We start from the raw sequence: 25699 nt of genomic DNA, 5'->3' as shown, positions 1-25699 counted from the left end.
CAATTTACTGAAAAACTGTAAATTAATTAAACACAACTAATCAAATATCATGACACTATCATTGTCTCTAACATCCTCAATCTTCAGGAAAGATTGAATATACCTACAATATTTTAAAGTTAAAATTGGCAAAACCAATTGAAATTACACTAGTATCTTGGCCTACTTCTTGCCTTTAGCTGTTACAACTCTTGGAAAGCAAAATTGTTATTGGATAGACCCATCTCCTTGATGATGGAAACTTGTGTTCATCCAGTCCTTGTAAACTTTGACAGAATCCAATATTGTGAAGCACTAATTCAATTATCGCAGAGTATACTAGGTAAAACCAACTCTCAAAGACCCTCTGCCTAAAGAAGACTTGGTATCTCACATGCTGGAATCTAATAAATAGATATTCTGGAAAAGACATCACTGAAAAAACTTCATTTGAGCCTAGCAGGGAAGGATCCTATTAGGTTCTTTTAATCTCTCATACAGAAGTTAAATTACTGAGAGCAAGCCTTGGGTCCTTGTCGTGAACTAAAAAGAGCTCCTTAACACTCTTACATTTGTTAACCCGTAGCTAGCTCACTTTAAAGACATAATAGGGAGGGATGGAGGGGTTGAAGGGAGGGCAGGGGAATGGGGAAAAGAGTAAGAACCAAGATATATTATGTAACAGTACAAATTCCCATTGATGAATGTCATCATACTGTATACCTAAAATTAATGAATAAAAAAATAAAGACAGGCAAAGGAATGTTTCCCCCAGAAGCAGATGACAGAATGAGGTAAATATCTTTTGCTCAAGAACATAGAATAAAGTCCTACTGGATTCCTTTTCTACTTTCCAGAACTTGTTCTCATCTCCATGATAATTATTATGATCCTCTTATCTTGCAAAGTAGCACAAAATGTTTAAATTCTATTTTTACTTCTATTAGAAACCTTCACTATCCAAGTTGAACATAAACTCCATTTCTACATGCATGATTGCTCTCTACAATCCAACACAGCCTCCTTCACTAACCAAAATAAAGACTGGCTATGTAGCCATATAAGTGTTTGAGAAGAATCACAGCACTAGAACTAGCTCCTATACCCATTTGGATGATCAGCTCAGGAAAATGGCTTTACAAAAAGGTCTGACATCCTTCTTTTGGCAAAATAAGTCATTCAAATAATATTTATGACCAGATGGTTTTGTACTGGCAAGAAGCATTAGAAGCCACAGAGAATTTAATTAATATAAATTTTATTACTAGTGACTTATCTCTATGCATAGAAAACAAAAACATTAATAGTACTACACTTACTTAAGGACATGGGAGTTTTTGAAATTATTTTTTACTTAAATGACATTTTTCCTTCTAATTTTAATCTTCAGTGTTATCTGCCATTAATGGTATTTTTGTCACCAAGCTTTTGGCATTTTTTCATAAGTAAAATCATACAAATTTATTTTATTTTTTGTTTAGTTGTTGTAGACAGGGTCTCACTACATAGTTGAGGCTGGCCTTGAACTCACTATGCAGCCCAAGCCAAACTTGCAGCAATCCTCCTGCCTCAATCTCTGGAGTGCTGGGATTATAGGCATGGGCCACCACCCCTGGACTTACAAATTTATTTTAATATATTAGTTGTAAGTTTTCTATGTAGTAAATATGCATATGTAAATCTGAATTTTTCACTTGCATTGGAATTATTTCTGTGGATTACAATCACCATTGCAAACTGTATGCAAAATCTGTATTTGAGTAGTTTCTCTTAATTGGAGTGCTTCCATGTTGAAATCAAAGTTCTCCTTTTCCTAAAACTGTGATCATTAGATGATAATATGTACTTAACAACTGATAATGTAATATAAGGGCTTTTTCTTTGTTAATTTTAATCTTTCTCATCTTTATAAAACATACTGTTGAGCCATCTCATCTTTGTGTAGCATTACTGTTCCTTTGTGTTAATTTGGTTTTTACTTCCCCTTGTAGTAACAGTCTGTTAATGATTCCTAAGAGATGATGGATGATTCAGTATGTAAAGATTTTTATTATGCACTGCCATTGTGAAATTCTTTGTGTTTCCTATTTACTTTGTTTTATTTTTTGGTTATGCTTTGAAATACAGTCATGTTCTGTCTTATAAAAAAAAAAATAGTATGACCCTTATCTTTAGTAGTCTTAGATTCACTCCATAGTCAAACCAGTTGGTTTGATTCAGATCATGGAGACTCTATATATAACAACATGGAATAACAAATAGAAAATGACAATGAAACTTTCAAGTATACCATTAAGGAACTTACTGAAGCCACAAATTTGATTCAGTACAAACTCCTTAGTAAACTGAATGCCTCTGTAGTACCATATCTACATTATGTCAGGTAGATAAGTTTTATATACTGGACAAATATTCATGGAAAGGGGATCAGTCATTTTTGGTGACAGAATGCACAGATTACTTTATCAAATTCATAAAAACGATTTATGCTCCTATCCTAGTTAAAACCCCAATCATTCAAAATGGCAGTGTATAGATACCAACATGCAGAAAATAATCATGATGTTCACATTACTCCTGATTGGTGGGTAGTGGGGTCTTAACACTCTCTATTAATAACATTGAGTTGTTGTTATTCTGTGTACTAACAATATGTATAAAGATCTCTACTCACATATTCTGAATGCCGTTGATTGACTTATCTCTCACCTCAAATAACTAAATATGACTTTCTAAATAATAGTCAAATTCTAAACTTGCTACCATTTGTAGGCAGAACAACATCCTATGAACAAGTTTCTCGTGTCAAAACTCAGTTATACAAATTTTTGTTATTTCATTGTCACAACTCTCTTCCCTCTACTTAATCTTTGAATTAGAAAGATCACTTACCAATATTTTTGAAACTCTTAAAAAAATGTTTTACAATACTTTAAATTCTCTTTAAGCAATACTATATGAAATGAGCAATTTAGTCTCAGGTATACTCCAAAAGACTTTTTGATAAAATAACTTCTCAACAGGAGGAGCTTTATGCTCTTCTTAGAGAAAAATGCTGGTTTTATGTGTCAGAAATTGTAGCTCTGAATTTCAGAGTCTTAAAAAGTAAAATGTGCACATTTAATCTGAAAAACTCAATTGTTGATCTGTCCAACTGGATAAATCTTGTCTCTTGGGAACCTGGCTTGGGAATATTTTTCAAACTCTTGGTCTTTAGTTCAATCATAGTGCTAATATTCCTGTACGCTGCACCCCCTCAGGAGACTTAAATGCTGGTCAGAAGCCACTAATTCATCAGTCTTCTTGAGAACTGAATGTCAGAAACTGTGTAAATTTGAATTACCAGGGGAAAAAAAGAAAAAACTTATTTGGATTCTAGTATGAACTCTTTAGAGGACCATGAGGGAGGGTACATGTGAGAACTGAGAGGAACACATGAATCTACTGAATGACGGGGGGCAGGGAGGATTGTTACATATAAACTTTTAGAAGCCATGGTTTAAATATAACCTAGAACAGACATCCATAGCTACATAATCAAAATTTAAAACTGTTCATATCTCCCCAAAATGTAAGCTCTATCTATAAACAAAATTCAAGCTTTACCAGGTGAGCATGAACCTTAAAAATTCTTAGCCAATCAGCTGGAAACAAGTTTATGCAGCACTGCTACCTTAAAAAGAACGTAAGCTTTAAGTAGCCAATCATGACCAAGAACAATACACTCTGTCTTTTATAAGCTGTGCACTGAGTTGCTTTTAGTTTGAAATCTACCAGAATGTAATCTGTACTTTTTCATATTATATGACAATAAACTTTAAAAGTTTTCTAACTTTCTCTGATTTTATTTTTGACAAACTAAAAAGTCTCAGTTAAAGTAGTTTTAGACATAGACAGAAGATGGACTTACATGATGTCACAAAGACCCAGTCTCCCTCCTGTTACTTAGTTCTGCTTCCTCTCTTTTCGCTTCATTCAGTAGTAACTCAAAGCTTTTATCACAGCAGCACTGCAAGTCTGCTGGAAGAGAGCCCCTCCTTTCCAATAATTTCAGCAAAAGATCCACTCTCCTTGGTGAGGGAAACAATGCTCTAATCATTCATCGTGGAGCATGTTCCCTCTCTGGGTACAGAGGCTGAGAGCGAGGAAGTAGCTGGCCAATCATGATGCAGTTATCAGGCAAAAGGGAGAAGGGTGCTGGGACCCCAAAGATAATAGTTGTCCACCAAATACATTAATCTTGGAAAAAGACTGAGGAAATACAATTCAGCTAAGGAAGTATAATCTTAGAATAATTAATGGTTTAGAGTATCAGTTAACAGCTGTTTAACTGTCTAATCACTCCTGGAATATTGTCTACAGTTCTTGGCACTGTCCTTTACAAGAGGCATAAGGCTGATAAAGTTTCCCTAAAACTATGTTCATCAAAGAATTTATGAAGAACAGTTGAAGAAATCACAGGATGTTTGCTTGGGAGAAAAGACCTAGGGGATAGAAAATCTGTCTTTAGTTGTTCAAAGTCCTCACTTACAACAGGGTGTCCTCTGTGTGACTTCACAGAGGAAAGCCACAGGACTGGGTAGGGTGGCAGTTTTAGGTTCAACAAAGTAACCTGTAACTGTGACACCTGGCTGATTTAAATTAGGGAACTCCCTTTACCAAAAATGTTCAAATACGGTTTGAATGTCAAAACTCCTGGAATGCTACAAGAGTCTGTTGGGATATTACACAGTGCAATAGCATTGTACATGGAAGTTAGGCTCTGAGTCAATGAGTGAGGCAAAAACCACTCACAGCCAAAAATGCCATGAGAATCATCCATAAAATTGGTATGTAGATCATGATTTGGGGTATGTCATACAAATGTATAATATACTTAGTAACACAAGTTATAAAAATGAACGCAATCTTTTAAACACTGGTAATCACAGAGCCCTGTGAGGAGCTTTGTGCAGTACGTAGGGACAGAATAAATAACCACTGATTCCAGTCTCCTATCTCACATTCACTTCAGGGCACATACGGATCGGGTGTAATGGCCAGTACATCGTTGACAGCACCTCACGCTCTCCTCTTACTATCCAACAAGCACATTCAATTGAACCATCCTGTTGTATAATTTGACTAGCTTTTGTCCCTGGTTCCTGGGAGGGAAATTCCACAGACTTACAATTTCCCAATTAACAGGAGTATCTGTTATTCATGGGACTCTTGGGTCATCTGAGTTTACATTAAGAGATAAGGCTCCTTAGGATGGCAGCTGGTCACCAGAAAGACCAAGGACATGAAAACAAGGTTGGGATTTGAGCCTAAACTTTGGGGTAGAGGGGCTGGAGATGGAGTTCAGTCACATGGCCAATGATTTCTTCAATCGTGCCTACATAATGAAACTCTAAGAAACCTGGATGTTGAGCTTAGTGAAACTTCCTGGTTGGTGAAACCTGTCAATGTCCTAGTAGACAATGCACCCTAATTCTACAGAAAGGTGGCATGGAGACTGTCTGGGACCCTTTCAGACCTTGCCATGTCTTTATTTAGCTGGTTCTGATTTATATTCTTTATGAAACTGCAATTGTAATTATGGTGCTTTCCTAAATTTTATGTGTTATTCCAGTGAATCAGCAAACATCAGGTTTTTGTAGGCTGAATTTGTAGTCAGTGATCATAAGTTTGGGTGACCTGGGGACCCCTAAAGTGTAGCTGGCATCTGAAGTAGAGGCAGTCTTGTTGCTAACCATGCCCTTTACCCTGTGAAGTCTGACACTAATTCTGGGTGATTAGCATCAAAGTTGTTTGGTAGCACAGTAGTTGTTACCAGACATGTTCTGATTTAAATATGGGATGTGACTATACAGTACCTCAAAAGAGCCCCATAACTTCCTAACTCTGAGAGAGAGAGAGAGAGAGAGAGAGAGAAGAAAACCAAAGTTAGTACTTTTATCTTGGCCCATAGAGAAGCAGTTGTCTCTGTCTCAATGAAACTTAGGCTCAAAATATACAGGAGAACTTGAACATAGGAGTCTTGAGTTCATATAATTTTGTTATTTATTTGTTACCATAAAGCAGCTAAGATTTAATGATGGATCAGCTTATCTACAGAAAGGCCAGGAGAGCATGGAAGAAAAGACAGAGCCCTTCTTAAATTAAATATTAAATATTTCCTAAATCAGAATATAGCCTGGAGACACTGACACCCCATGGGCATAAGATAAGCATGACCATGGCCTAGTAGCTCAAAAGGGGCCAAGGTTTTTCTTTTTCCTTCAGAGAAATGTGAATCAAAACTACTGCCAATTCCACAGCAGCATAGGGGGAGGGGAAGTAGACCAGAGTGATCTTTCAGGGCTGCGAGGACAATGCTTTATTTTCACACTTCCTGTAGTCAGAAGCCGAACAGCAGCAGTATTCATCTCGAACACAACATCTATTCAAATCCCATATGGTGCACTCAGAAATGTCACCCTGTTCCCTTGGCATAGAAGGGTACAGGGTAAATTCCCAGAGAGCAGAACTGGGAACAAAGGTAGAAGGTACAGGGGATCTTCACAGCTGAGTATAAGGAACAAGTTTCTGAATGGAAGATGCTCCTCATCAGATAAAGTGAGAGACTGCCCTTCTGGGCAAGGAGTGAGACCCCTAAATCCTACAGTTGTGACAGTGTAACTCTAGCCTGACTATATGTTCAAAGAAATACCAGGGAACATAATCCAGATAAGCCCTTTCAGCTGGGTTCTTACTGCCAATATTTCTCAACAATAAATCCCACTAGAATACCTCCTGCATGATGTTATTTGGGGCAGTTAAGGGAGATTTTGGAATTACTGCAATGCCATTTAAATTCATTATCTAATGCTAATTAAAATGATCTGTTTCACTGTCACCAAGGAAAATCTTGTTAAGAGAAATTGATGAGCTGCAGCAAGCTCTCTGGTATTAGGCTGGGAGCAGATGTGTGGTATAGCACCATGTGTACCCTGCTGTTGACAGTCAAGGGTGAGGGAGAATTAACCTGGCAGTGCCCCCGCCTCGGGCAGATTTTGAGAGTCAGGCATCTGAAGAGCACTCCACTCCACAGCAGACCTGTCTCTGACCCTGTATGCAGTCTCTTCGGAGAAGTCTTCTCACTTCTCCGGGTAGGGCTAGATCAACGGTCTTTAAGCTTGGATCCATACTAAGATTCATCAAGGGAACTTTTAACAATCTGGGTACCTTGCTGCTCCTGACAAATTAAGTAACAATCTCTACTAGCAATGTTCAGGCAAAAGTGTGTGAAAGCTCTTTAGCAGCTCCACTATACAGGCAGGGTCTGTTACTACTACATTCAATGGTGTCTAAGGACCCTTCCAATCCAGTGCTCCTGTGCCCCTGTCCATTTCTAGACAGGTGACAGGAAATTATTTGCTTATTCCATCATTCTCTGTGGACACTGGTCATGAATCTGACCCATATGAATTGCACCTGAATATTAGCCAAGCAGTAAATGCCTAGCTCTCTTGGCAATCTTCATACATGTCTAGTACATATTAGGAGCTCAATAGTCACTGGATGAATAAATGGCAGAGGACAATTCAATTTGCAATTCACCTTGGCTTTCTGCTTCATGTTGAGTAGCATTTTCATCATTTTATCACCAGAACAAGGAAAATGAGTTACAAAAGTTAAATAACCTATTACATTCATCTTTAATAACAAAATATCCCAAAATAATAGTGGCTGTCTTAGTTACTTTTCTTGTTGCTGAGACAAAATATCCAACACCCAAAGTTAAAGGATTTAGCTAACAGTTTATAGAAGTTTCAGTCCATAATGGGGTGGTTCTAAGGCAGGGTGGTATAGCAGAGGGGCATCACAGAGGAGAAACAGTTCATGGTAGAGAAGGTAGCAAAGCAAGCGAGGGACAAAGACAAGCCTCCTTCTGCCCACCCTGGTGTGTGTATGTTCACACTCACAACCTTAATCCTAGCCAGAACTGTGCCAAACCAATCAGCGCACTGATTTAGTAATCACACACCGTTGATCCCAGCACCACACACTCTAGATCCAGCCTCCTTTGAAAAGCGCCCCCCATGACCGCATGAGGCTTTGGGGGACATCTAGACACAAGCCATAACAGCAGTTTTAATGAGTTTATTTCTTTGGCTTTCATTGTATGGTCCTTGAGCCAGCACACTCGTTATCACCTGGGATCTTGTTAGAAATGCAAACTCCTGGGCTTCAATTAGACCTACTGAGTTAGAAACCTTGGAGGCCGAGGGGCCCTGAGGAGGGTGGGCGGGCACTACCTGAAAGGGGCTCCACCTTGCTCTGGGAGTATTAGGTCCCCGCCCCTTGGGCCCCAGTCCCCTTCACCAACCCACCTCCCCGGCCGCCAGGTGGCAGCCCCTTGCTTTTCAAACTGGAAACCCCAGAGAAAATGGTGCCCCCTGGGTGCGCCCCCTGTGGGACTGGTCCCTTCCTTGGGGGGATGTCAGGTCCCTCTGCCCTCTTTCTCTGCCACGGGGTGAGGCTGGCACCTCTTTAGATCTTCAACTCTGATCCTTATTTTCCCGGAAGTGGCCAGGAGAGGGTGGCCGAGCCCCTAGGAGTTGGGGAGCATAACTGGAATCTCCTGTCCCCACTGGCACCAGGAGGGAGCCACTGGGTCTTGCGTGCTTTTCAGGATCACAGCACCTCTCCTACCCTGTTGGGGCCTGCTGGCTTCCCTGGCTTGAAGCCACTGGGTCTGTCCCCTGCACATTCTGGCAGGATGGACTGGGGACACCGTGCTCCTCTCTCCTTTCACCCTGGCTTGACTGGAAGTAGAAAATGATCAAAGTATTTTTTTTTTTTAAGTAAACGTTATTGCTGCTGAAGGCTAGTTGTACTTGTGCGTGGTCTGGGGGGGGAGGGGTCTTGGCACCTGTGCCCATCTCCCCAGCTGGCCTCTTCCTGTCCTCCCACCACCCCGAGCCCTGGACCCTCCTGCCTCATCCACAGCCCTGCTGGGATTGGTGCTCCTGGGCAGAATGGAGCTTGTGTCCTGCCCACCAGGGGGTGCCCTGGGGTCTCCATCTCCTGGCTCCCAGCCCCCCCCACCCCGCCCATCTCACTCTGTGTCGTTTCTATAACTCTCAGCACCCATGATAGTAGCTTTGAACTGAAAAGAGCAAAATAAAATAACAACAAAAAAACCTGGGAGGTGGAGCAAAGAAATCTGTTTTAACAAGGCCTCAGGTGATTCAAGAACCAATACCCTTCAAATAATTTGAAAGATAGTGTAGCAATTCTATGAAGTTGTCAGGGACCCAGGTTTCTTTCTGCTTACCATTTTCATCCCTATGATATGAACCCTGTCCCTAAAATCCAAAATGGCTTTTGAGGTTCCAGCCATCACACCCAGATTTAACAGAATAGGAGGAAAAGAGCACTTACTCGTCCTTAGTGTGATTTCTGTCAGAGCACAGCACTTCCCTTTACATCTCAATGAAAAAAAACACGTTTTTTCTGTAAAGTTAGAAAATGTGTGTTAGTTGGATACACAGCCACCTGGCTAAAAATTGAGATACTGTTTGAGGTTTTAAGACAGTAAACTAGCTGTTTCTGTCTTAAGGAACACTGACTTAAGCGTGCTTTCTATACATCCCAGAACTGTGTAAACTTCACCACAGGGCAGTAAGTTGTTTCACCTTCACAGCTCTATGGCGAGCTGTGGTCATTTTACAGATGAAAAAGCTGGGGACTGAAGCAGTGGGTTAATGTGCCCCATTAGTAGGGAGGCATGAAGCAGGATTTTAACCAGGCAGTCAGCATCCACAGCAGGCATTTTTAGCTTCTAAGCTATGTTACTCTGATAAGAGCACTGGTGCGATGACACTTTACATCCATCCTCATTAGCAAGAACATTGGTTTGCCATCAGCTCGTAGGGGTGAGCATGCAAAGCCATCCCTCCTCATCTCCGAATGGTCAACTTGTTCTGTGACTTCATTTTCAGGCCACCTGGACAGGCCTGCAGTGGTATCCACACAGTGACAGGCTGGGGCTAAGGCCAGGAAGAAACCAGGGTTTGTGGGCATGATGCTTTGTACAGTGTAGTGCACTTCACTAAGAAAAAAACATTATGGCTCCCAGCCAGGAGCAGACCGGTGAGGAGCCATCGGTACTGCCCCATCCCCATCCGGGCCGAGAAAAATTCAAAACAGAAATTATTTCCCAGATAAATACAGAGATGGTGAGCAGAATGAAAGACATGATTAGAGACTCTAAAAGAGAAACAGATAAGAAAATAGATGAGCTCAGGACCATGATGGAAGCCATGAATGCCCAGCATAGGAAAGAAATGGAAACCATGAACACCCAACATAGGAAAGAAATGGAATCCATGAAACGGATATCCAGGAGATTGAAAACTCTATTGAAAGTATACGCAGCAGACTGAGTCAATCTGAAGACAGAATATCAGATACAGAAGACAGGATGATGGTCAGTGACCATGAAAAGAGAGATCTCTTAAACATAGTAAGGGACCATGAGAAATCAATCCAACAGCTCCTAGATGATGCAAAGAAGAATAATGTGAGACTGACAGAAGTCCATGAAAAAGCAGGAGAAAGTACAAATGACAAAAAAAACTGTTCACAGAATGACAGAAAACTTCTCAAAGCAAAAGAATTTGACATACAAATAAGGGAGGCATATAGGACTCCAACTACCCATGATCAAAAAAAAATCTACACCTAGACATATAATAATCAAGATCCCAGAAACCCAACAGAAGAACAAAATACTATAAGCAGTTGGAGAAAATAAACAAATCACATGCAAAGGAAAGCCCATCAGAATCACAGTAGACTTTTCAACACAAACCCTCAAGTCAAAGAGAGCCTGAAGTGAAGTATTTCAAGCCCTAAAAGAAAACAACCTCCAACCTAGATTGATATATCATGCAAAACTATCTTTCAAAATTGATGGGAAAATAAGATACTTCCATGACAAAGAAAACCTGAGAAACTTCATGAATACCAAACCAGCACTCCAAACAATGTTTTAAAATATCCTAGAAAAAGACAATGAAGGTCACAACTCCATGAGGGCCAACAGGGCAAATCCAAAATATTTCATCAGGCAAGGCAAGAAATTAAAGGGAGAGGGGCAAAAATAAAAGTCAACAATAGGAAAAATAACATGACAATGATGAAACAATACATATCAATTACGACCATCAATGTTAATGGTCTCAATTCACCAATCAAAAGAAATAGACTGGCAGAATGGGTCAAGAAGCAAGGTCCACCAATATGCTGCATACAAGAAACACACTTAATTCAAAAAGAAACTCATAGACTGAAAGTTAAAGGGTGGAAAACAATATGCCATGTGACAAGAATCCAAAAAGGAGCAGGAGTAGCTAACCTCTTTGCAGATCAAGTGGATTTAAAACAAACACTGATTCAGAGACACAAAGAAGGCCACTACATCCTTGTAAAGTGAACAATCCAAGAGGAAGAGATGACAATCATAAATATATATGCACCAAACACTAGTGTGCCCAATTATATAAAACAAATACTAACGGACATGAAAAATCTTATAAGCACTAATATAATAGTAGTGGGGGACCTCAATACCCCACTGTCACAAATGGATAGATCAACTAGACAAAAAATAAGCAATGAAATACTAGAACTCAGTCTTGAACAAATGAACTTAACAAATGTTTACAGAGTGTACCACCCCCACAAAATCAGAATACACTTTCTTTTCATCTGCATACGGGTCATTCTCCAAAACAGACCACATACTCACTCATAGAATATGTTTTTAAGTGTAAAGGAACTGAAGTTATCCCCTATATATTATCAGACCATAGTGTGATGAAATTGGAGATCAACAGCAATAGAAACCACAAGAATTTCATAAACACATGGAAATTGAACAATACACTTCTGAACAACCAATGGGTCACAATGGAAGCAGTTCTACGAGGGAAATTTATAGCAGTGAATGCCCACACTAGGAAAACATAGCAAGCTCAAATAAACAACCTAATGCTGAATCTTAAGTTCCTAGAAAAAAAGAGCAAGACAAACCCAAAGCTCGTACAAGGGAGGAAATTAAAAAGATCAGAGCAAAAAATCAATGCAATAGAGACTAAGAGAATGATACAAAAAAATTAATGAATCAAAGACTTGGTTCTTTGAAAGAATAAATAAAATCAATAAACCCTTAGCCAACCTTAACAAAAAAAGGAAAGAAAAGGCTCAAATCCATGCAATTAGGAATGAAAAAGTTGAAGTCACAACAGATCCAGCAGAAATCCAGAGGACCATCAATACCTACTTTGAGAACCTGTACTCTAATAAAATGGAAAACACAGAATGGACAGATTTCTAGATACATATGAATTAGCAAAGTTGAATGAAGAAGATATAAAGATTCTAAACACCCCAATTACAATCAGTGAAATTGAAAATGTAATTAAAAATTTACCAACAAAAAAAGGTCGAGGACTTGATGGCTTCAGTGCTGAATTCAACAAGACATTTAGAGAAGAACTACTGCCACTACTCTTTAAACTTTTCAATGAAACTGAAAGGGAAGCAATACTTCCAAATTCATTCCTGGAAGCTAGTGTTACTTTGATTCTAAAACCAGGGAAAGACTGCCCCCCCCCCCCAAAAAACCACAACACTACAGGCCAATCTCCCTAATGAACATAGTTGCAAAAATCCTCAATAAGATACTGGTAAACAGAATACAGAGGGTCATCGAGAAGATCATACACCCTGACCAAGTCGGATTTATCCCAGGGATGCAAGGATGGTTCGACATTTGTAAATCAATAAATGTAATATACTATATTAACAGAGTCAAGGACAAAAACCATATGATCATCTCAATAGATGCAGAAAAAACATTCAACAAAATTCAACACCCATTCATAATAAAAACCCTGCAGAAAATTGGATGACCATCTATCTATGAAAAATCAACAGCCAACATCATATTAAAAGGTCAAAAACTGAAAACCTTCACACTAAAATCAGGAACAAGACAAGGATGTCCACTATCACCACTCCTGTTCAATATAGTTTTGGAAACATTAGCAACAGCAATTAGACAAGAGAAAAAAAATTAAAGCAATAAAAATAGGAAAAGAAGAAGTCCAATTGTCATTATTTGCTGCCGATATGATAATCTACATAGAAGACCCAAAAAAGTCCACCAAAAGACCTCTAAACTTAATTGACAGATTCAGTGGAGTAGCTGGATACACGGTCAACACTCAAAAATCAATAGCTTTCTTGTACACAAATAACAGACTCACCAAGAGAGCAATTAGGGAAACAATCCCTTTCACAATAGCATCCCAAAAAAGTGAAGCATCTAGGAATCAATCTAATGAAGGAAGCAAAAGACCTCTACATTGAGAACTACAACACACTGAAAAAAGAGATCGAAGAGGATATAAGAAAATGGAAAGACATCCCTTGCTCCTGGGTAGGAATAACCAATACAGTGAAAACGTCCATACTTCTAAAACTGCTATACAGATTCAATGCAATCCCGACTGAATTCCCAACAGAATATTTCACAGAACTAGAGAAAACGATCCAAAAATTCATTTCGAACCAGAAGAGACCTATAATAGCAAAAGCAATTCTAGGCAACAGAGATATGGCAGGGGGTATCACAATCCCCAACTTGAAACTATACTACAAAGCCACTGTGATAAAAACAGCATGGTACTGGCAGAGAAACAGACCCAAGGATCAGTGGAATAGATTAGAAGACCCAGACACAACTACAGACACACTCAGCCACCTCATCTTTGACAAAGGGGCCAACCATACTCATTGGAGGCAATATTGCCTCTTTAATAAATGGTGCTGAAAAAACTGGATTTCAACTTGCCAAAGATTAAAACTAGATCCCTATCTTTCACCATCCACTAAACTAAAATCAAAGTGGATTAAAGATCTAAATATTAAACACTAAACCTGCTGGAAGGTAATTTAGGTAGAACTCTCGAAGACATTGGCATAGGAAAAAACTTTAAGAACAAATCCTCAGTAGCATGGGAACTAGCACAAAGAATCAAAAATTGGGATCTCATTTTTTAAAAAAAGCTTCTGCACTGCAACAGAAAACACCAACAGAGCTGAGGCAACCTACAATGTGAGAAAAAATTTTTACCAGCTAATCCTCAGACAAAGGTCTACTATCTAGAATATATAAAGAACTCAAAAAAATCAGATCCCCCAAATATAAAGAGCCAATTCAAAATTGGGCACCTGAAATGAACAGACATTTCTCAAAGAAGTAAAAGCAGCAAATAACCATATGAAAAAAATGTTCAACATCACTGGTCATTCGAGAGATGCAGAGGAAAACAATGCTGAGAGATTCCACCTCACCCCAGAAAGAATGGCTGCTATCAAGAAATCAACCAATAACAAATGCTGGCGGGGAGAAAGGAACACTTCTTCATTGTTGGTGGCAGTGCAGACTGGTGCGACCACTGTGGAAATCAATATGGAGATACCTCAAACAACTAAGATTAGAAGTCCAATTTGACCCAGCTATTCCTCTGCTGGGGATCTTCCTTAAAGAATTAAAAGAACCACAACAAAGTGATATATGCTCACTCATGTTTATAGCAGCACAGTTTGTAATAGCTAAAACTTGGAAACACCCCAAATGCCCATCAACTGGAGACTGCATAAAGATGTGTTGTTGTTTTTTAAAATGGAGTACTCCTCAGCCATTAAGAATGAGAAAGTAGAGACATTCATAGCTAAGTGGATGTACATTGAGTCCATAGTCTTAAGTGAACTAAATAGGTCACAGGTGTAAATACCAAACAGTTTCTCTGGTGTGAAAAACTAAAAGTGTAAATAAGGATGAAAATGTATAATTGATATTGTGAAAGAGGAAGAAAAGGTCTAAAGGAGTAGGGAAAGGGGGAGGGGAAAGGAAAGAAGGGAAAAGAAAAAATATGAGAAAAGGAAATAAATAGAAATAAAGTCTTTGTAAATAGGGAAGGGTCATGTAAAGGTACAAGATCCCAATGATGAATGTAACTATACCGTATACCTAAAATGTACCAATAAAATTAATGTGAAAAAAAACCCCACTATGAACATGATATTGGATAGTGGGCTTTGGAATGCTCAGCAAGCAAGGGGCCAAGACACTCAAGCTTTGGCTTCACATGAAATCCACCTCCAGTCTGAAGCTTCCTTTCCAAGCACTACTGGCTGACGCCACCAAGGACACGATGCAGGTCACTGCAGTTAGGCAATCAAATGCTTCATCTAGAAGGAACACTGGAGATTACATGATCAGTAGTTTCCTATTGTCTGTCTGATGTTCTTAAGAGCAGAACCCTGTTACAAAAGGAAATCTTGCTCCCAATCTGAGCACATTAACCAGATATAATTGGGGTGCCTGCTGCTGCTGTGGCCCTGGTGTGGACCAAGAGCTCCCTGCTTGGTCATACCTCCTGGCCCTGCATACGCGCTACAGTGGCAGGTGAATCTTCCATTAATCTAATCAGCCAAAAGTGTTTGTATGTCAGTCAAGTTGGAACTTGAGAGTCCACTGTAACTAATTCCTAGGCTAGATTTCAATAGCTGCCTCTCGCTTTATCCTAAATGTAGTATTTGTAGTACAACAGAATCAAACTACAAGGAATTACCTGCTACTATGGGAAAAGTCAGAAAATCTCTCCCCATCACAGCCCACGCAGATGAGGGTGGGTACTCCCAAAGCTCCTGTCATAGAGGTCAATGCCCCAAACTGCTAGTCCTTGTCTCCCTTTAGTTCAACTCGTACCAGGACCAAGTCCCTGGCATACCCAGGGAAGGCCAGTGGCACAGAATGAAACCAGTGAGCAGCCTTGGTACCACTAGAGTGGTCAGAGGAACATGAAACATATTCATCCCTCGGTCTCCAAAGGAACAGACTCCTGGGATAAGATGCCCACAGATGCCCAAAATGCAGTGTAAAAACTGCACAGTATTTCTATATAATATTATATATTTGTATATATATATTTGTATATAACCAAAGCACACCCTCCGATACACTTTAAGTCATCTCTAGACAACTTATAATTCCTACAGTGTAAACACTAGGTAAAAACACACTGTACCGTTCAGGAAAAGATAAGGAAAAGTCTGTACGTGTTCAATACAAACACATATTTTTTGAAGTATTTTTCATCCCCAGTTGGCTGGATCTTCAGATAAATAGGTCTGAGTGCACATTTTTAAGTTCAGTAAAGGAAAGCTAACTTACAGGATTAAAATAATCCCAGAGATTTTTAGGAGTATCATATGTAGACACAGATATTTTCTTTTTGCGTTTTAATTCTGCATTAAATTTGTAATTTTTGAATCTTACTGCTGATTCAAATATGGGCTGCAAACTTATTCCTCCCTATTGTTGGAATTTCATATCTTTTTCTGACTCTACTTCTGTTCTTGGCAGAACTTTGCCTTAAACTTCTCCAGATATTTTAACTCGCCGCTTATTTTCACAGAAGTATCACTTCATACCTTTTGCCCACCTAAGTCTTAAACTTTCCCATCATGTTGCCTGTCTTTTCCTTCAGTGCTTTTCTTGATTCAAACAATTCCCAAGTATGTCACATATGGGCAAAATTAAGTAATTTAGGTCTTTAGAGGAGGAGATTCTTCCCTCAGTTTCTTGCTTTCCTTAATTATGGAATTTTACTTAAAAATTCAAGCCTTTAATGTTATTCAGTAACTAAAATTGTCAATCTCGAAAGCTTTCTTCAAAACAAATTAAACTTAAAATGTGCTCTGCATGAAACAGAGCAGCATTCCACAGAACAGCCATGTCTCGAGTCACAACTCGACTGACAAATGGCAACTAGAAAGTCTGCTAAGCACTACCTGGCTGTTACCTCCTGGAGGAAATAAACAGATCTCCTAGGTTTTGTTGCACTGAAAGGCTGAAAATAACAGACTGAAAGCACCTTATAGAAATGACAAAAAGCAACTTAGTAATGTCAGGAGTATTGTTTTCAAAACATTAAACATGATTCTCATACAAATACATATTAAATCAAAGATTTATATAGCTTGTTAATGAGGAAAAGGATAGTAAAGCTAGTTCAAAGGAAGATACACCAGGCTGAAATTACACACATATACAATACATATTATTCAACAAACTGAAGATGACTGGAATAAGACTGCAAAGTTAGATCAATATCGGGAAGTACCTGGTAAGACAACGAAACTGATCTTTGGAACTGTCTCTACTATTGGACAAAAATTATTTGCAAATTATCACCTTCCTGAGTCTGAACCCTTATTAAAACAATACCCACCCCCACCAGTTGCCTTTGCAGACAATGCTACAGTATGTCTTTGAATCAGATAAATCCTTTTCTAGTCCAGGTTTTGGATAATTTCACATTAACAATTTCACATTTTTGTTCTTTTTTTAATCTGTAAACTACAACCTTGTGACGTGGGAACAAAACAAGCCAAGGAATATCTGACCTATCTGGGGAATAATAAAAATCTAATTTGCCAAGGCACCTCTACATACAAAATCTTACTTGATTCTGACCCCAGCCCCCTTAGATATTCAGGTATCATCCTTACCTTTACAACTGAAAAGGCAGAGGCTCCTGGAGCCGGGAACTTGCCCACATTCCTGGTCAGAACCAGGGCCAAGCTGCAAAGCCAGATCTTTTGGAGACAAAGCCTGTGCTGCTGGCTCTCGGCCTCTCACACTGTACGGAATCAATCAGCCTGAAAATCAGATATAAACTGACAGCACACTAAGCAGGTGCTTTGCTTTACAGATGAAGAAACTGAGGCTTGAGAACACTTGCCTAGTGACTTAGCATAAGAACCCAAGTAAAGTGGATCCTTGACTTATGAACTTGATTGGTTTCCAAGGCTGGCTGTAACTCAAACAGGTTGTAAGTCAATACAGCTGAGATTTGGTTGTTTACCTGGGTACACACTATAGATAACATGAGGCAGATGAATCTTCCATTAACCTAATTACCCAAGGTGTTCGTATGTCGGACCGGTTTTAAGTTGGAAGGTCCACTGTACTGTAGAGTACACATTCTCTAAAGGGTGTAAGACTTCCTATACAAAACAGCTCACTTCATATCCTGCTGTGACTCAAACTTAATCTCTGAAGGCTGAGACCACTGTGCACTGTAAAGGCCCCCACTTCTACGCTGAACCTATACCACAGGGCCAGGAAGTGACCTTGACTTACCCCATCCTCCTTCCCAAACCACCTCCCTACCATGTCGCTCTCTGCCATCTACTTAAGATGATAGACTTCACAGGAAGGTGTTATGACAGGTGACAGCTGAAGGTGCTATTCTTACCAGGGTTATTTGCATTAAGAATGAGCCTATTTGGGCTCAAGTGCTTTCACCTTGTGATTGTTAATCTGTGGGGAGAAGTAACCGCCAGGGCCTTGTAAACTCTCTTACCCTAGACACTAGCTGAAAGCAGAGCTAGGGCTCAGCTAGCCAGGTGTGGTGGCACAGGCCTGCAATCCCACCACTTGAGAGGCTGAGTCAGGAGGATGGCCACAAGCTCAAGGCTGGCCTGGGTTACACAGTGAGTTCAAGACAGACCTGAATTAAAGAGCTAGACCCTGTCTCAAAACGAAAAAGCTAGGGCTCAGCTCACTTTGAATATTTTGTGTGTAGGGACTGGGGCCATTGAAATGCTCACTGCAAAACAGCTGAAGGATGTAAATTTGCTTTGATTTCAAAGTCATTATTTTTAGACTTGTCACAGGGATCCCTTCCAGTAACTTCTACCTGCATATACAGGAGACTGGCCCTGAAAGGGAGTCCTGCAGGTCCAGGTCCATTCCAAGTAGTGTACCTCACAAATATAAACTCAGTCAGCCCTCACACAGGCATGGCGAAGTGTGTACTATCTTCATCTGTTGTGTCCCTTGCCCAGCTCCACAGCCAGGCTTCAAATCATAACGTGGCCCCAGCCTGGTGTTCCCACACACTGCCCTACACTGTCCCTCACTTTCTGGATCTGTACCTTCCAGAAGGGTGTGATTTCTGTACAAGCGTGTTGCTGAAGACACTTTACCCTAATCCTGCTTACCTGTAGAAGGGTCCAACACAAAGATAACTTTGGAGAGATGAAACGCCATTACAGAAGGGCAAACCAGGCTTACGTAGTGATTAGGAAATATTCAAGAGAGGAAAGGCTGAAATACTTTTTTTACCAAGTCTAATACACCTTGACTCTAAGAACCACCATTATCCATCACTAAGAGAAAAGGCTGGCCAATTAAACACTGGTCATGTTAACATGCCACTGAAGTGAAGATGAAATCCAAAAGATCTGTTAAAATGTGAAGGAAAATGTCCAGAATTGAATTAATGAAACACAGTAATATCCAGACAGGCAGGCCAGGCCAGAGACTCAGAAGCTTGGGATCCAAAGGGAAGGGAGAGAATCCCTTCAGTGTGTTTCTCCAAGCTCCAGAACTCTGTGTGCTTGTTACAGTCCCACAACAGATCTGATTTGATGCTACTAGAGTACTTCATCCATCAACTAAACACTATGGCCAAAGGAGAGGAGTGTTGTGATTTGGGAGACCTGGGTCACGACTGTCCCCTCTCTCCCAAATAAGAAAACTGCTAAATGTGAAAGAACTCTGAGAGATGTGCACAGACAAAACTCTGTGTCCACCAGGTTATTATTACCAGGGGAGTGCATTCCAACAGATGTGAATTCAGAACTAGACTTAGACACTGAAGGATAGAGATGGTGAAGAATAGTTCAATTGGTAAGAAAACCAAAACCCTATCTTGTCTATTTCCTCAAAATATCCTGTTGTTATATTGATCTTTAAAACTCACATGACAGTCTGCTGTTAAATTAAGCAACATCAAGTCAGTATGTCTTTACTGGTAGATGTATCACTAGAAATATGAGTTTTAAATGCAAGAGGATTTCCATCTAAAAGGAGAGCTTGTTTTCAAGCATCTGGAAATCATTTAAAATACCTAAATTATTCATTATGTTTAATTATAGTCATCAAGAGCACAAAGTCAGATGATTCTCACAACCTTAGCAGGCTCCTATCACCTTCCATTCAAGTAGTCATCACGTATCAGGCACTACTAAGAGCTAATCATTTCCTCCCAAGATATAATTAGCTCCCAAAAAACAAGAGCATAGGCCAAAATTTCTCATCCCCACGTTTGTTTTGCAGCTCTATTTGTCCACTTCCATTCAGCAGTGGGCGTTAAGTCCATACTTACAAATTAGAGAAACCTTTTTATAAATGAATGAAACTATTTCATTTTTATGAAAGACTCCAACTCCATTCTATTCCAGGTTTGGGTGTGGAGGCATCAGCATCTTGCAAGGCACTATTTTGGGTCCAAACATGTACTGTACACAGCAATCAGTGTCTGTTTGCACACTACAGAATGCAGAGGAGCTATTTAGTTACTATTCGTAAGAGGCAGGCAATTTCAAGAGCACACTGCATATCCTAGGTGAGGCTATTCTTTTGAAAACCTTAAAATTCATCTTGGAAAAAGAATCTGGAGCGCTTTGGTAGTATTTCAGATTTAGAAAAGATGGAGATTATAAACTTGTTTCTTTAGGATAAGCAATATCAAAGGTGAAAATGACAGTGGCTTTGTTTAGTTTTGATCTAGAGAGTGTAACTGGCTCCATCTACTACCTGCTGGTGCTCTGAAACCTTGTTTCTCTGAATCATTATTCTGAGTACACACCTTTTCATCTTTGCAAGTCTTACTCTAAAAGAGATCAATCTGTGATAATTAAGCTGTAACTTTTTCAAAATTTCATTGAAAATACAAACAGAAGTGCTATCTCCTATGTTACAGAACCAACTCTTGAGTTTAGTTATTCAGGAAGCCATGACCTCTAAGGTGCTTAGTCTGTTATGTAAATGCTTATTATGCTAGGCAATGGGAAAACAGGGTTCTTCTTCCTTTTGGGCAATATCTGATCCCTGGAAAAAGTACGGAGTTAATATAAATTATAAACAGCAATAAGCTAACTTTTCAAAATAAGGTCATGTTATAATCTGGTAAGCTCTTCCGTGGAAAATAAGCCCTTCACTAAGCCAGGTCTGTTGTTTTATTTTATATAAAGCCATTTGTAGACTGCCACCTAAAAATAGTGCATTGTTGAATTTCTCTCTATCCCTTCCAGAAATAGTACAAGACTAAAGGATAAAAATGGTATAAATTCATTAGGAACGAAGAAAGAGAGAAGAGAGAAGCCACCCATGGGTGAGAAGAGCAGTAACACCTGGAAGAGCAAAAAGCAGTGAAGACCAGAGAGAGCTGAGTGTCCAGTACATGCAGAGGAGCAGGGCCATTCCCAAGATACACCAGGAAATCCCAGCCACGAGAGGTGCCGTGTTCTGGGGAATGCTGGGGTGAGACCAGGGCAGAAGGCTGGAGGTGCATTTTGTGGACTTATACTGGTTCAACTGCTGGAGACTGGGAGACCCAAGTATGACAGCATGAGGAAGAGGAACTGTACTGAAAGCAAGTTGGCCCATTAAAACCTATGCACTTGAGTACCGAGCAACTGGAATGAGGACTGCTCTCCAGAGGGCACCAAATGGCTCCAGAGAGGAGCCTACAGACACTGACATCTGCAGGTCCCCGGTGAAACAGAAGGACCCACACCTGATCACCATATAATCAATAGTAGAGAGCAAGAAAAGCCTGCAGTCTTTCTCCTCATTTTCAAATATCTGCAGGATGTAAGGCAAGTCAGAGGTCTCCAGGCAAGCCGTGGACACCAAGACCAAAACACAAAGCATGACAGAAAAGAGGCAAAGCAAAACAAAACAACCACAAAAATACAACATCCCCAATAAAATGCATCCCCAGTAAAATACAACATCCCCAGAGACATGAGATACTGAACCTAAGAAATAAAAAAAAAAAAAGACATTTCACTAGAAGTCTGGCAGAGAAAGTACCTTCCTCAGAAAGTGAAACAAAAAGCCAAAGAAATGAAAAATAGAAGAAAAGAAGGAAAGTCAGAAGTTCTAACCAGAATTTCAAATCTGAATGCAGTGACGGGAATTCCACAAAGACAAAGAAAAAAGGGGAGCAAGGGTGAAAAATCAGACACAGTACAAAAACATCTCCCCAAACAGAAAGATTTGGCTTTTCTGATTAAAATGGCTCACCAAGTGCCCAGCATGAAGAACGGAATGGAGACATGCACGACACATACCAATGCACACAATCCTGAAATACAAGAAGGCTGGGGATTTTGAAAAGTACGATAAATTTTTTAAAAAGTCTATCCCTGCCCAACATCCACACATAAAGACTGAGAATAATGATAGCACTGGAACTGCACTGCAGCTTTGCATACTAGACAGTATCAACCAATGCTTTCAGATTTGGAGGCAAAATTAAATCAGAATTCCAGCTAAACTAGGTATTTGCACGTGATAGAATAGACCTGCAGACTTGTTACTTTAAACTTTCACCTCAGGTGCGTTTTTTTCACAGGAAGCTTATTGAAGGTTGTGACCCATTAAAAAAGGGTGGTAAGAAAGAAAACTGTATGGGATCAGCAACAGGCTTCCCATAGGAGAAATGAAGGAAAAGCAGAGAAGCCCGGCTTTTTCCTGCAATGCTTGAGGCGGGCGCCGCTGGACTGAATTGTGTACAGCTGCCACACCCTGCCCCCTATTGCCATTCACACCCCTTCGGTTCCTCCTTCCCAGGTAGAGACAGGGACGGCTTGCTCAGTGCCCTCCCACCACCCTTGGGGTTTCCTTGTGGCTCTCTAGGCTGCTGAGGTGGAGCTTGGCTGTCAGCAGCAGTGCCTTCTTCACAGCTCCAGCTGCTATAGCCTCTGTGAAGCAGCAGCAGGGAAACCACCCCTCACATGGCAGACAGGGGCCCATTAACAACACCCAACCCTCCCAAGCCCCAGTAAGCTGTGTTTAGCACAGCTAGCCCCTCTGAAGATTTCCTAATTTCAGCCCTGCCATTTTTTTTTTCTTTTTTTTTTTTTTTACAGAGATAGCTGTTAAACAGCCGGGGTCTCCTACATTCCACCAAAACACCACCATGGTAGAAACAGCTGTCCTGGACATCGCACACCTGCTCCAATGTCTGCTTTGCTTGAATTTGAATCAAGCAGAATTGAGTTTGGACCAATCAATAGGTACAGATCAGAAGGCTTGAGTTTAAATCAATTTGGACCAATCAGCAGGCTCACATTTGGACACTCACAGGCCCCAACTTGGTCCAGTCATGGGCTGCTGTTCAAGCAACGGTCTCCTTACTTTCTAGGGCTGGTTCGTTTAGGTGGCACACATGTTGTGATTTTCTTTTAGGACAAAAGACATTAACCTATTGAGTTGTTTTTTCTAAACTCAGTATTCAGATTTCATTGCTGTGTTGGCACTTTGTGATAAATAAGTGCATTCTGAGTTGCAGTTTGGCACTTGGGCTCTAAAAGGTTTGCAATCACTGGTTTAGGGTCTCTGGTGTACTCACGCCCCTCCCCACGCTGCAGCACAGGTTCTGCTCAAAGCCTTTCTCCAGTGTTCCCACATAACTGCTTGCGATTTATTTCTTGGGTATTGTGGGCTTGGAAGGTCCTGTGAATCTACTATGAATTCTTACCCGAGTACTGCAGACAGAGCAGCTGCTTTATGAGAAAGAGCTATAAACACTAGGGACTGTTAGCTCTGAAGGGCTCCAGAGACCAGGGACCAGCATTCACAATTACTGGCATCAAGGATGCTGAACAGAGCTGTAGCTTGCCAATTTATGATTTCTCTGTGAACTGAGTAACAGAACCCTCAACTGACTGATGACAAAGGGAAGGCACAGAATGATGATCAAGGTCCAGTTCTTCTGGTCTTTCAGAAAGCAAGGATTGGTGTTTCCAGGAGAAAGTGAGTGCTGACTTCAAGGTGCTGACTCAGAGTGGGATAGCATGTAAATTATACTGAGACAAGCTGGCATGCTTTTGGCTCCAAGTTTCTAAAGATCCAATTAACAATGACCTAAGCTAAAATAGGGGTCTATTTTCTCACCTTTGGAAGAGCAGCAGGTGACTTAGGCAGCTGCTCATGTCATCAAAGTTCTACATTCTTTCCACCTCTTGCTCGGCTACCCTCCACATCTGCTACCTTCTCTCTCAGCTGCAAGATGGTACAACAGCTCCAGCCATCCTGCTCTCACAAACCCAAGCTGGGGCAAGGGACTCTTCCTGTGAGTGAGTCTACGGTCTCAGAAACTTCCCAGCAACATCACCTCTCTTCCATGGTTTACTGGCTGGGCTCCTTCTTAAACCCATCAAAAACTTACAGCATGGCCCCTCATATGCCCAAGACATACAACGTAAATAGGTGTGCAGCTGGCTGAGTAATTTCATCACACTGATGACCCACTTGAGACAAGTGGTTGAGAAACAATGAATTACACCAGTTAGGATGTCTGAACCACAAGGAAAAGAAGACACACCAGAATAACACAGGAGGCTTGCTGGGCTGAAAAGAGGGGAATGATTGTTGGGGAGTTGCTAATGGGGCTTCTAAGAGAAGAGTTCAAGTGTGAAAAGTCTGGGAAAAATTAATGATAGAATATACAAAACTAAATGAAAATAAGTAAGACAATAACTGATTCCAGGAAACATAAAAAGGGAGAGAAAATGCAACAATTCACTACTTGATTGAACATTTAGGCCTAGTAACAGAAAACCTTTGATTCATCATAAATGTTCTACAGGAAAGAGAGAGTGGAGGGAAGCAGTGGTAGTAAAAGTTTTAATCTGTATTTTCTGGAATAGAAAGTCAAGAAAATACCTGAAACCAATAGATTAAAAATATACACTCTAAAAATAGTGTATTAGAAATTCACCAGAGCTGGGAATAACTGGAAGTTGTTCTGAAGAGGGTGAAACGGGATAAAGTAGGAGGCAAAAGAAGCGGCTACTTTTGTTAACTTTATAAAAGTATTTCTTGGGCTGGGGACATAGCGGAGCGGCACCACACCTGCCCACCAAGCGCAAGGTCCTAAGTTCGATTCCTGACACTAGAAAAAAAAAAAGTACTTTTCTCCTCTTTCCCTATCCCCATTCCTCCAGCTGTCCCACCCCACATCCTGAGACTCACTGGGTGGCAGTCAGGATAAGAATCCACACCAAAAGTTATGAGTACACATCAGGTCTTTTGCTCTTTAGGAAGAGGTCAGTGCCTCATGGCAGGAGAGGTGGTGGTTGAGCCCCATAGGTTTAGGTGGGGAGCAGTCAAGTCCTGGGACCTCAGTCTGCACAGGAAAGGCACAACCAATTCTCTAGTGGGCATAACTGCAGTGACAGACCTAAGCTGGTGTCTTGTCACATCAGAAGCCTCGGAGAAAGGGCGGAGGCTCTGTAATGAAAGCAGCTTGTTCTTGTGGTGCTAGAAATCGAACCCAGAACCTCACATATGCTAGCTAAGAGTGCTTTACCACTGAGTTGCCCACTGCAAGCCCCACTCTATTAAGCTTTGACTATTTTAGAAGTGTCTCATTACAAGGAGCCATTTACTTGGAGACCTCAAATCCAAAGACAGGAACTGCTCCCAGTCATCCTGACGTAACACTGCTTCCCACTGTGACCCCCTAAATCACATTTTCCATGATGTGTATAAAGTACTTTAGTGGCTTTCAAACAAAACCTGACATGG

At 40.5% G+C, this 25699-nt stretch overlaps 1 protein-coding gene across 2 annotated transcripts in view; it reads right to left on the bottom strand.

The window, feature by feature from the left end:
* Positions 1–25699, bottom strand: part of Pum3 (pumilio RNA binding family member 3) — a 142999-nt gene that overhangs the window by 81427 nt on the left and 35873 nt on the right. The window contains exon 20 of one of the 2 annotated variants that reach the window (XR_015440098.1): positions 9391–9462. The gene's annotated coding sequence lies outside the window, so the exon portion shown is untranslated. Of the gene's footprint in view, positions 1–4125; positions 9463–25699 lie in introns of those variants that run through there. The other variant, XR_015440097.1, reaches the window with a different exon arrangement.

This window comes from Heterocephalus glaber, unplaced genomic scaffold (genome assembly GCF_053883595.1).
Source record: "Heterocephalus glaber isolate CG9 unplaced genomic scaffold, H.glaber_assembly_v1.0 deba00001481, whole genome shotgun sequence".
In the NCBI taxonomy this organism is placed as follows: Eukaryota; Metazoa; Chordata; class Mammalia; order Rodentia; family Bathyergidae; genus Heterocephalus; species Heterocephalus glaber.
Note: the sequence above shows the minus strand (reverse complement) of the source record. Positions and strands in the feature narration are given on the sequence as shown.